Genomic DNA, 12,860 nt, shown 5'->3' on the forward strand with positions numbered 1-12,860 from the left:
ACTTGGTTTGTTAGCGTTGTTTTCATTGTTAACTTTCCGCTGCGTACTCCATTTAATTCTCGATTTTTGACGATCGCTATTCCCCCCCCCCCCCCCTCTAGCGTTCTTTCCGATCCAACAAATTTCCAATCTCTTCTTGTCTGTCTGGTGATAATCTGTCAATCGTTGGGATTCCTTCAAGGTTTGCTCCATGTTTGAGAGACGTCCTGTTTGAACTTCAAGTTCTTGTAAATTAGTCACTTCGGTATTTGGAGCGGAGGCATTAGCCTCTAACTCTTTTACTTGATCCTTCCAAATTTATTAGCACACTCTAGGTCCATGACCAATTGACCTAAGTATATATATATATATATATATATATATATATATATATATATCGGCGATGCTTTGCAGGTCCAAGCCTTTTTCCTCGAGAGGGAAAGGTCTCAGTCACATCAATGAGAGTAATTGGAGGAGGAGGTCAAGAAATTGTCTTGATTGGCTCTGATGGTGCCTCGATCAGTTCTGTGGCTAGCTCGATCGGCTCAGAAGCCTGCGTTGCCACACAAGATGCAAAGATATGTCTGACAGGTTGCATCATCGCCATGTTGGAGTGGGATCGATGACGTACTCGGGACCCGGGCTCTTTTCCTCGGATAGAAGGATCCTCGGTCAAATTAAGGGGAGATCGATCGACCAAGGTGTGCTCTGGTAGCTCCAAGGTCATGGATTGGGGCCTTTTGTGCTTAAATATGAGAGGAGCACCCAAATCTGAAAAACTTAAGAGGTGATTAAGGGAACGTTTTGCCGGAGGGAGTGGGCCAATAGAGGCAGAAGCTTGCTCGAGCTGATGTTCCTTTTGTAAACTCTCACCGGTCTAGTTTAAAACCTCTTTTGTCAATCGAGGGTTCTTGAAAAGGAAAGAGTTCGGAACAGACTATTGTAAAGGAATGTTGAAGTATCAACTTACTTCCGACAAAAAGGGATGCACAAAAAAATGCAGATCGGCTGCTAACTGATCTATAAAGAAAGTGATATGGTTAGGAAGAGGATGTTGAGGACGAGCATCCTGGGAAGGAATGATGATGTGATAACTCTCAGGGATGTTATACCTAGAGCAGATGTATGCTCTATCAGAATCATCAAAGTCCGAAGAGGTAAAGGTGTACCAGGGTGCGAATGATTCTTCGACCATGAGAAAGTATAAAATAGTCAAAAAAATGAACAACTTAAAAATGATGATGTGACTACAACAAAAGTGACTTTCCGCAGCGCACCATCAACGGCGTATGGTTAAAACGCGCCGTTAATAATCATTTTTACGACGTGCACAATTATGTGCACTGCGGATAGTATAATATTTATACAAACGACAGCGTGTAGAAAAAGTATGTTGTCAATAAACTTTTATATGGCATGCAGCGTGTGCTGTTAAAACTTAATATTAATGGCGTGTGGAGCGCGCTGTTAATAGTTCACTATAACAAATATGACTTTCCATAGCACGTTATTAACGGCGCATGGTTAAGGTATGCAATTAATGATAATTTTTAGGGCGCACCCAATTAAGTGCGATGTGGATAATATTATTTTTTTTATAAACTGTAGCGTGTAGAAAAATATATGTTGTTAATAAATTATTTTATGGCGTGCAAAATACATTGTTAATATTTAATATTAACAACACATTTTTAAAAATATAAATATTAACAGTGTGTGTAAAATGCGCTGTTAAAAATTAAAAAAATGTAGTGCTTTTGTAACCCAATGTACCACACCAGAATTAATCCGTGAAACCCTTCCTATGCCGCCGCCCATCCCTTCGCGCCTTTGCCTCTGCCCAAAACCCTCTGCATGCCACTGCCCTGCGCAAATTCGACTTCGTCTTCCTCTCTGCCCTTCGCCTCCTTCGTCCCTAACGCTAAGGCGACCTTCACACTACCCTCGAAGATGAGAAGGAGGAGGAGGTGCCAAAGAATGGGGAGGATTTCAATTTTGACGGAACCGTGGCGGAGAAGGCAGCCGGCGCGATCGGGGCCAAATTAGGGTTCCATGGGAAGGGACAGGGAGAGGGATTGGATGATCAAACTCACTGTTCTCCGGCTCCTTCCTCAACTCCAACGGCCAGTCGAACGCGGTCGCGGAGGTGGGCCAGATCTACTCCCGTGGCCTCCTGCCTCAGCTCATCTCCTTCACCCTTTATTACCCAATGGAACGATTCCTATAGGCTCAAAACATCATCAACCCCATGGCTGTCAACGTCATCGCCGTCCTCCTCTTCCATATCCTCATCTCCTGGCTTGCCATCTTTATCCTTGACTTCGGCCTCCTCGGTGCCTCCATCACTCTCAACATCTCTTGGTGGGTGCTCGTCCTCTCCACTTGGCTCTACGTCATCCTCAGCCCTTCCTGCAAGGCCACCTGGACCGACCTCTCTGTTAAGGTCTTCACCGGCATCTGGCTCTTTTTCAAACTCACTGTTTCATCAACCATCATGCTCGTGTAAGCCAACCCTCCAACTTTCTCCCCCTCTCTTCCTCTTCCCCCTCGCTCAAACTCACATTCATCATAGCTTGGAGATTTGGCACGTCCAAGGTTTCGTGTTGATCACAGGCTACCTCCTAAATCCAGAGATCTCACTCAATGTCATATCTATCTGGTAATCAATGACCACACAGCTTATCAATTCCTATCTAAATTTCTTACTGACAGTGTGATCGATTCCAGTGCAAATTAGTGGAATTGGGACTTCATGATCATGCTCGGCTTGAGCAATGCCGCAAGGTTTGACGACTACTGCGCTTGCATCAATCTCCATGAATCATTCACTAATAACCAGAGGTTGTTTGTTGCAGTGTGAGGATAGGGAATGAGTTGGGGGCTGCTCATCCTCGAGTCGCTAAGTTTGCAATCCTTGTCATGGTGACGACCAACTTGATCCTTAGCTTGATCATCAGTGTGTTGGTCCTCATATTGTGCACGCTCTTGCGCAAGCTCTACACCAGCAATCATTAATCTAACTCCTCTACTTTGCATCTCCATTTTCTTGAATGGAGGTTTGTCAATTCTGTCTAGTACAACATTGATCTAAAATTCTATAATTATTTTTTTTAATGGACGACTAGCTTCAAGTGTTCACGAGAATGGATGATGTAGGAGTTGCTATTGGAAGTGGGTGTCAAGCCATAGTGGCTTCTGGAAATGAGGGTGCTTATTACCTGATTGGACTTCCCATCGCCATTTTTTTTAGATTCAAGTAGTTAGCTACTACTGTAAGTGAAAACTAAGATTTAAATTACTCTTTTGATCTGTTTTGCTTTAGGAAAAATACTAAACAATGGTTTCTGATGCTGCTGTGGCTCAAGGAATATGGTGGGGATTGATCATTGGAGTCTTTGTTCAAACGATCTCTCTCATCGTCTTAATTGTCAGGACAAACTGAAACAGAGAAGTTCTCAAACTGCTACTCACCCACGAAACACTTTTTTTCATAAAAAAATATCAAAATTTTCATTGTCTGAAAATGGTGATAGAATTTTTTTTCCCCTCTTTTAGCCTAATGAAATAGGACATATGAGAATGACCTCTGTTTGCAAGTGGAGAAAGCAATCAAACGCTTGAAGCATACCATTGATGAAGATACTTTAGCGATAGTCGGCGACATCAAGTGACTAGTCAACAAAGTTAAGTTTTGTGAACATTTAGTGTAGTATGTGATTTACACTGAAAAAGAATTCTTTCATGTTGTTCAGTCACTTTGCTTATTCTTCAAATCCAGAAATATATTATACTTTTCTAGCAACTTCTGTAGTACAACTTAGGCATAGGAATAACTACTGGACTTACTAATGTAGCTGCATGTGGTAGTTGCAGGTCTAACCTTCTGTTGTATGAATCTAGACTTGGGATGATTAGGTTTTGGTTCAAATATTCTTGTTAGGTGTTGGTCCATAGTAAGCTACATTAGCATTCTCTGCTTGAAATGGAATCACATAATTAGTTGTTACAATTCGATTTAGAACATTTTTTAAGATATACTTATTATTCTTGTGAGATGTCATATTGATCTATTTGAAATGGAATCACATATTGTAATGCATGTTTTCTTAGTATAGTTAGCAACTTCTATGTTCTCTTTGTGCAACTACTTTTGAGATTCCAACTTACTTTAATTTGTTGTGTAAATGCATATTGTAAATATTCACATTTGCAAGGCATGATATATTATTAGTTTGGGTGAAAGACAAGGTGCTTCCCTCTAATTTTCAATCTAACTGTTTCAGATTCTTTACACACCTACAAGGTAGAAAATATGCAAAAGCTTGGTGAAGATGAAGAATATGCTCGAATTATGGCAGGAATAGAAGAACTAGAAAAGATAGAGGAGCTTGAAAATAGAAATACTTCAAAAGATAACACTCAAAAGAATGAGCACAGTTCGTGATGGAGATGGGGCTAGCAAAGCTAGAGATAAAGATAAAGATGAGGACATTGAGGTTGGTCATAGTCTCTCAACATCAGATCATAAATATGAAGTTGAGAGATGAAGGCTAAGATAGAAGTCTTGAAAACGGCACAAACACTTGTGGCAAGTGGAATACTTGGATGCATATTAGATTGAAGCAGTGTTGGAACATTGTTGACAGTGAAATCTTTGATTGTTAGAAATTCATGATTTTTGTACTTGATTTAGAGAAATTTGTGAGCTTTGTAAAATTATTATTAGATGAATAAAAATTATGTATTCACATTTTTATTGTATTTTATAATTTTTATTTCTATTTTAAGTGATCAATAAATTGTGATAATTTTTAAATTTTAAATTTAAATTATATATTTTAAATAAATATTAGTGATAATTGTATGATATTTTAACTGCAGCGCACAGTTAACCGCACAGTGCGCACTGCGAATGTTGTTAACCGCAGCGCATGGTGTGCGCTGCGAAGGCTCTTATTCGCAGCACACGGTGTGCGCTGCGAATGCTTTTAACCGCAGCGTGCGATGCGCGCTGTCGTTGTTTTATGACTTTTAACAGCTTGCAGTTATGTAGCGTGCAATGTGCGCTGTAGATAGCATATTTGCACGTTGCGGAAAGTCATATTTGGTGTAGTTATATGGTGCCTCGATTAGTTCTGTGGCAAGCTCGATCGGCTCAGAAGCCTGCGTTGCCACACAAGATGCAAAGATATGTCTGACAGGTTGCATCATAGCCATGTTGGAGTGGGATCGATGACGTACCCGGGACCCGGGCTCTTTTCCTCGGATAGAAGGATCCTCGGTCAAATTAAGGGGAGATCGATCGACCAAGGTGTGCTCTGGTAGCTCCAAGGTCATGGATTGGGGCCTTTTGTGCTTAAATATGAGAGGAGCACCCAAATCTGAAAAACTTAAGAGGTGATTAAGGGAACGTTTTGCCGGAGGGAGTGGGCCAATAGAGGCGGAAGCTTGCTCGAGCTGACGTTCCTTTTGTAAACTCTCACCGGTCTAGTTTAAAACCTCTTTTGTCAATCGAGGGTTCTTGAAAAGGAAAGAGTTCGGAACAGACTATTGTAAAGGAATGTTGAAGTATCAACTTACTTCCGACAAAAAGGGATGCACAAAAAAATGCAGATCGGCTGCTAACTGATCTATAAAGAAAGCGATATGGTTAGGAAGAGGATGTTGAGGACGAGCATCCTGGGAAGGAATGATGATGTGATAACTCTCAGGGATGTTATACCTAGAGCAGATGTATGCTCTATCAGAATCATCAAAGTCCGAAGAGGTAAAGGTGTACCAGGGTGCGAATGATTCTTCGACCATGAGAAAGTATAAAATAGTCAAAAAAATGAACAACTTACTGATCACTCAGGGCATAAAAGAGAAGAAGTTTGAAGAAAGGAAGTCGCAGGAGAAGATAATTAGGGAAGAAGGAAGTTTGTCAGAGAGAAAATTGGAGAACACAAAGTGTGAAGTGCGGATAATGTACGCTACTTAGGGTTTTGTAAGGTATAACTTAATTGCAGACATTTGATCAAAATGGCAGAGTCGTGGAGAATCGTCGATTTGTAAAAAGAGTTGTGTCGTGGAGTCACATGAAGAGGTATGTGTCAGAAGCCGTTATAAAAAACAAGAAAGGGTACCATGTGACATTTACCCATAAATAGGCATTTATGATGGACATGTCAACCAAATCATTTCACTCCCAAAATGCCTCTATGGGCATCCTCAGTATTCTCTTTTGAATGGCCAAGTGGTGATGTATAGTTTTTGAAAAAATTGCCAAGTACCTAAAGCACAAATTGCTAGATAACCCTAGCAAAAAGGCAAGCAGGCAAGAATATGACTTGGGTCCAATCAATCAGCTACACCTCCTTCAACTAAATTTGAAGGGGAGGCTAGTGATACAGATTGTAATGAGCGGACCCAGAAGATGATGTGGTGGTCAAAGTCAAGGTGACATGCAAATCAAAGTCAAAGTGACGTGACAGTCATAGGCAGGATAAGGGAGCACTCCCCATCTGATTTTGGCGATCGCCTTACACCAAGGCTCTCAGGTCCCGCCTGATCGACCTTAAAGTAGGTCATTCAGGAGAGAGCTGACCAACCCTAAAGTCGGTCGAACGTAAGAGATCTAATGCTTTACTCTAGAACTAAAAAGATGGCATGCTCGGTCAGTTAATAGTCGGCCGGGTTCAAAGGAGCCCGCTGGATAAACTCGATTTATCCACATTAATGTAGCATAGAGATGACTCGGGTCGTCTCCCAACGAATGTAACAATGATGGTATCTTAGGATTGATTTCTTTGTGATTTTTGGATTTTTGATATGGAAATGGGGTTTTGAGTTTTAAGATGTAATGCTAAAGACAAGTAACGAAAGACAACCTAATCTAATCTAACCTACGCACTAAATCGAAAATAAAGGGAAACTATACTACGAATTCAACTGAAAACATGCAATTGGTGAAGGAAACAATTAACCTAATCTAATCTATTGAATTACATGAAATTGAACATGAACAATGACATGAAGAACACAATTAAGGTGCAAATCAACTAAACTACCAATCTAATGAATTCAAATGCATAAGGGATCAAATCAATCATTCTATCACAATTCAATTGCAAGAAAAGAATCTACATATCATAATAAGGGAAGACCTAGATCAAGAAGATGCTCACAATCAAGCTAGGGTTTCCCCTAACTTATATCATAATAGGTCAGCTAGGAAGAATGTTCGGCGATGAAGATCGGCATCGGTTGGATGATAGGAACAGAATTTTGAAGGAAGTGATGGAACCGAGTTGAGCTTGGCATTCCCAAGCACTCATTGATCTTGACAAAGATGTCAAGATCTTTCAATCGGCGAGGAACCGATCATTCAGACAATCGATTCAATGACACAGCTGAAGCTAGAAATTAATGCAGGAATCAAAGGGGATCAGAAGCAAACACTTCTGATTATTCAGATGGGTGTGGATCTTCGAGGGAAAGTAGATCTCCGGCTGGAAAGCAAAGGAAACTGCTCAAACCACCAAATTCATCCACCTTCTCCATTTCCTCTTCCTCGCCCAAAGTCATGGTAGAGTTGAGAGAAGCTGGTTGAAGTGGCGTCGCCGGCTGGAGATAGGTGGATGATGATCGGAGGAAGGGATGCTCTTGACCTCTCTTGACCGCCGGCGGTGGAAGGAGGATCGAGATCGCCGAAGCAAGATCACACCTCCTCTGCTTTTGACGCGAAGCTACACTGTAGAATTTTACGAACAAAGCTAGCACTGTAGCTTCTTATTTAAATTAGATCTGAAATTTGAATCAACGATTGAGATTTCTTTGTATCAATCCAATGGTGAAAGTTGCTCAAAATATGATCCAAAGGTGTTGATCTTGATCAAAGGTCCTGATCTACTCCCCCTTGGCTTCGATAGACCAGATCCATGATGGATGGCTCAGATCTCTCTTAATCTTGAATGGATGGTCTATATTACTTCAGAGCTTGATCTCTTGAATTAGCCCTAGATTTGAATCCAAATCTGGTCTGATTCAATCGAGTCCTTGTCCTTTGATGCATACAAAGAATATATCCAAATATTAACATCAAATACCATAAATATAATATAATTTGTAATTAAGTCTACAAATGAATACAATTCATGAAATGTGATATAAATATAGAATTAACACATGAGAAGATCAAATGATATGCTTATATGAATCAAAATATCATGACCAAATGATGGTTATCACCTAACACCAAGGCTCTTAGGTCTTGTCTGATCAGCCCTAAAGCAGGTCGTTCAAGAGAGAGCGGAACAACCCTAAAGTCAGTCGAATGTAAGGGATCTAATGCTTTACTCTGGAACTAAAAAGATGGCATGCTCGATCAGTTAATAGTCGGCTGGGTTCAAAGGAGCCCAGCCGGATAAAGGGTCGACTGGGCTTAAGACAGCCTTATAAATCTCTCCATGTACGTTCGACCAGAGTAAAGGTCGGCCGGGCTTAAGACACAGCCTCATAAATCTCTCTATGTAAGCTCGGCCAGAGTAAAGGCCGGCCAGACTTAAGACACAGCCTCATAAATCTCTCCGTGTACGCCCGACTAGAGTAAAGGCCAACCAGGCTTAAGACACAGCCTCATGAATTTCTCCGTGTACACCTAGCCAAATGAAAGGTCAGTAGGGGTTAAGACACAGCCTCATGAATCTCTCCACGTATACCCGTCTAGATGAAAGGCAAGACGAATTTAAGGCATTTAACTACATAAAGTTCATCGGCCAGAATTAAGTCATTTTGTCTCATATTTACTCTTAAATGACTCTTTAATACACACTTTATCATATAGTTTCTCAAACAAATTTCTAGCATGCTCAATATATCATATGAATCTCTAAATGGATTTCTTACAGTACTCAACACATAACAAAGCAGCTTCATACGAAGACAAGCATAAAGGCGGTTGACCTCATGGGCTGGATGAGATACACTCAGCAAACAGCATCTGACAATATTCTAACAATCTGTCAGTATAACCACTATGTATTAGAGAATATTCTATTGGAACCTTTTTCAATGAGTATTGTGTCTCCCTTTAGGAGACCACTTATAACAGTATATTCCTTTAGTCGCCTTATCAATGGCGTAAGTCATAAATGACAAAAGAGGTACATCTATAGGTCAATGAGAGATTTCTCGGACAATTATTGCATATTACCTAGGTTGTACACTCTCCATCACCTAACAAACTTTGGCATAGTAGGTCACCTCATGATCACAGAAGTTATGAGAGGTGGTATATAAAGGGGGTTCTCTCCGTCGGCAAGGTACATTAAACATCTTGATGCTAGACGTCTTACACTTCTCGGAACATCCCAATCTTGCTCTTGCGCATACATTCTGTTCTTCAAACATCCACCGGAGATATACTGATTTGAGTGATGGAGGATCTTGCCAGGGACCTCCTCCCTAGTTTTGTCACTAACGTCTTGTGTGTTTGTCTACGTGCGCACAGGATTGAAGGATAACTTCCTGGGGATTGAAAGGTCTTGATTGCAATCAACATCTGAGTCATCATCACCAACGTGTCATCTCTTCAGCTTTCGGACAGGATCAGTTACAATATAATATTAATCAGTATTTATCAAAAATATACTATCTATATTATAGCAACTGTAATTCATAATTATTATAATATAATATTATTTGTATTAATGAGAGTTGAAGTATCATATATTAACAGTTATAATATAGTAATTACTAAAAAACCATTAAACTTGAAGATATTGATCAAAATTGATTAACGATGACTTTTATAGTTATTTAGCCATAGATAGTGCTCACATACAATGGAGTCTCCTTGCCATCGGGGGCGTGATTTAGTGGTAAGTGCTGAAGATAAAGTTGTAATGGTCGGGGGTCAAAATTTAGTAAAGAATTTCGTCATCTCTTTAGATCTCTGCTTAGATACTTGTCACTTGAATTTTCCCACTTTACCTATCTCCCAATAGTTGTGGGTGGCCTAGAGAGCTCCTAATGTGACAGTTCCTTTTTTTTTTATATATACAATAGAGTCTTCTACTTTCCACTTCCTTTTTCATTTACTTGTTGGTGTAATGAAATTTGGATTTGGTTTTCATTCCAATGCAACTTAACATTAGTTTCACAGAAGCGAGGAATTGATACTTCCCGGCAATACATGTTCTCGAAAACCTTTAAAGAGATAAAGAGAAGAGTTGCAAGAAGAAAATTTAATAATTTGATTACAGAGAGTTTAAAAAAAAAAATTAATCAGACTGGATAACATCGAGCCTGGGGTGGTAGCCATTAGAATGGTATACAGAAAGAGTTTCAAGAGGAGATAAAAGGAGAGGAAGAAAATTTAATAATTTGATTTAAAGAATAAGGGTACTTCGTAGAAGTAGGTGAAGAGTTGGCCAATGAAAAAAAAAGTGTTTTTCTCCGTAAAAATATTTTAATTAAACCATTTATTCTCGATATTACATGACTGGTTTTATCTTTCTCTGTTAGCAATAACGCTCTTCGTCCTTGGCCAGAACTCCTTTATCTTAATTTTCTTCCATCAATTGAACTATTTTATTATTTTTTTTATTTAAAGAAATGGTTATTCCCTCGGACGGTAGTTGAGATATAGGATGTTACCACATGAGATCTTGAGATCGAAATTCATATATCTAAGTATGTCTTTCCTATGCCTTGGCCACCTACACTAATGGGAAAATAAGTTTAAAAATTATAGTGTCTTATTTACAGATATTGGAAAAACGAGCTAATTTTTGCACATTTCTTAATATCACAGCACTTAAAGAAAGCACTCCTTGTTGTTTAATTCAATTATTATGGTTAACATATTTTCTACATATTAAACTCATTGAGAGTTGTCTTAATGTGACAATAAAAGTTCTAGGAAATTTGAACTTTAAAACAATTAAGATATCATATCTTTGCTGCAATATCCTAACAAACTCAAAATATCCTCAAGTTGTCATCCTCCAAAGCATTAACTACCCTAGAAAAGATGTAAGTATATATCAAGCAAAACAAACGAACATGTTATCGACCTGTGATTGTAAGACTCATTTCATTAATAGTGAAGCGCTCTTCGCCAATGGTTGATATTATGGTAGGTTCTTTAAATGGAGTTTGGAGTTGGTCCTCACTTGTCAGCATCATCACGACTTCCGCCATTGTTGGTCTGTCTTCGATATTATCTTGTACACATAACAAACTCATTCGGATGCAACTTAGGATTTCTGTTGTTGGATATGAGCAATCTAATGCATTATCAAGAATCTCTAATGATCTACCTTCCTTCCAAAGCCTATATGCCTGCCATAACATAAAATCAAAATTTGAATTCTAAGGAACACTTAATGATAAAAACATGAATGTATATATTGAGATCGCATATACTTACATGTCCTAAAAGATTCAGACTTGCATCTGTGTGGTTGATTATTCTATTCCTTGTGCCGCTAAGGATTTCTAATACTATGACACCAAAACTAAATACATCTGATTTAAATGAAAAAACTCCATCATTTAAGTACTCAGGTGCCATATATCCACTGCATTTGAGAACTTCAATATTAGCATTGTCCAATAATTTATTGTTTGACTAAGATATATACAAGGGGTAAGAAAAAGGAAAGATAACAAATTTGCACATAAAACATAAATAATCTTTTTTATCTTTTCAATCAAATAAATTCATCTTAAAGTACTTACATCGTTCCAATTGGCCTCGTAGTTGCATTCTCCGGAGCTCCATCTCCTTCAAATATCCTTGAAATGCCAAAATCTGAAATTTTTGGAATCATATCCTTGTCAAGGAGTATATTACTCGGCTTAAGATCACGATGGATGACCCTCAAGAGAGAGTCTTGATGCAAGTATAGGAGTCCACGAGCAATCCCAATTATTATATCTAGACGCTTTTGCCAGTTTAGCAATGAACTTCTAGCTTTATCTGGGCACATTTCCTTAAGATTAGATAAAGAAATTGCAGCTGATGGCAATTGAATTTAATGTAAGCAAATATACTGACCATAAATGAAGGAGTCTAAGCTTTTATTTTCCATGTATTCAAGGATGATGAGTCTCTCATCTCCTTCAATACACGATCCCAAAAGTCGAACAAGATTTCTATGTTGTAACTTGGCTATCAGTGAAAGTTCATTTTGGAACTCATTTGGACCTTGCGAAGAGTATCTTGACAATTTTTTGACTGCAATCTTTTGTCCATCTTGCAACTGACCCTGATAGAATGTATCACTCATTTCAGATTTGTGGTTTGAAAGATAAAAAGTCTTTTCCACCATATTAGAACTCTGACCTTGTAAACAACACCAAATCCTCCTTCACCGAGTTTATTTTCATCAGAGAAATCATTTGCTGCAGCTTTTATTGTAGATAAGTCGTAGGAAGGTAGAATCCCTATGTTGATTAGAGCTGGCACAAAGATCAGACCATTAATTGATTAGAGGGATTCTTCCATCAGGATTTTTGTTTTGAACTGTATTAGTAGTGACGTTGGTGTAAGGCAACGGGCACTGCTGATCGAGGAACTCGATAGAAGTGAGGATGAGCGATCGGTTGTCGTAGAAGATGTCGATGACATAAAACTCTCGGTCTAGGAAGGTCATCACAGGGCTGTAGCTGTTGTTCTTGCAGGTGACCCTGAAGGAGGAGTAGCCACAGTAGGATTGCTGCTGACCGTCGAGCCAGAAGGGATAGGTGATGTTGCGGCCGTCCCCGCAGCTCTTGGACCCGCAGTCCTCCATGACCGACGTCGTAGCCAGCGCGGGCTTCCTTCCCTCCAACATGAACAGCAGGGACAAGATGGACAAGGATTTGGTGAGCACCAACTTTGGATTCATTTCACA

At 39.3% G+C, this 12,860-nt stretch overlaps 1 long non-coding RNA gene and 1 pseudogene across 1 annotated transcript; one reads left to right on the forward strand and one right to left on the reverse strand.

Moving 5' to 3' along the window:
- The first annotated feature begins 2,068 nt into the window (after positions 1-2,068).
- LOC121978410 lies at positions 2,069-4,349 on the forward strand (annotated as a pseudogene).
- Positions 4,350-10,962: 6,613 nt separating this feature from the next.
- Positions 10,963-12,860, reverse strand: LOC121977743. The gene is made up of 4 exons (XR_006111028.1): positions 12,311-12,860; positions 12,023-12,233; positions 11,393-11,944; positions 10,963-11,304 (listed from the first exon to the last, which is right to left on the reverse strand). It is a non-coding gene; the product is annotated as an uncharacterized LOC121977743 (long non-coding RNA).

This window comes from Zingiber officinale, chromosome 4B, assembly GCF_018446385.1.
Source record: "Zingiber officinale cultivar Zhangliang chromosome 4B, Zo_v1.1, whole genome shotgun sequence".
NCBI lineage: Eukaryota > Viridiplantae > Streptophyta > Magnoliopsida > Zingiberales > Zingiberaceae > Zingiber > Zingiber officinale.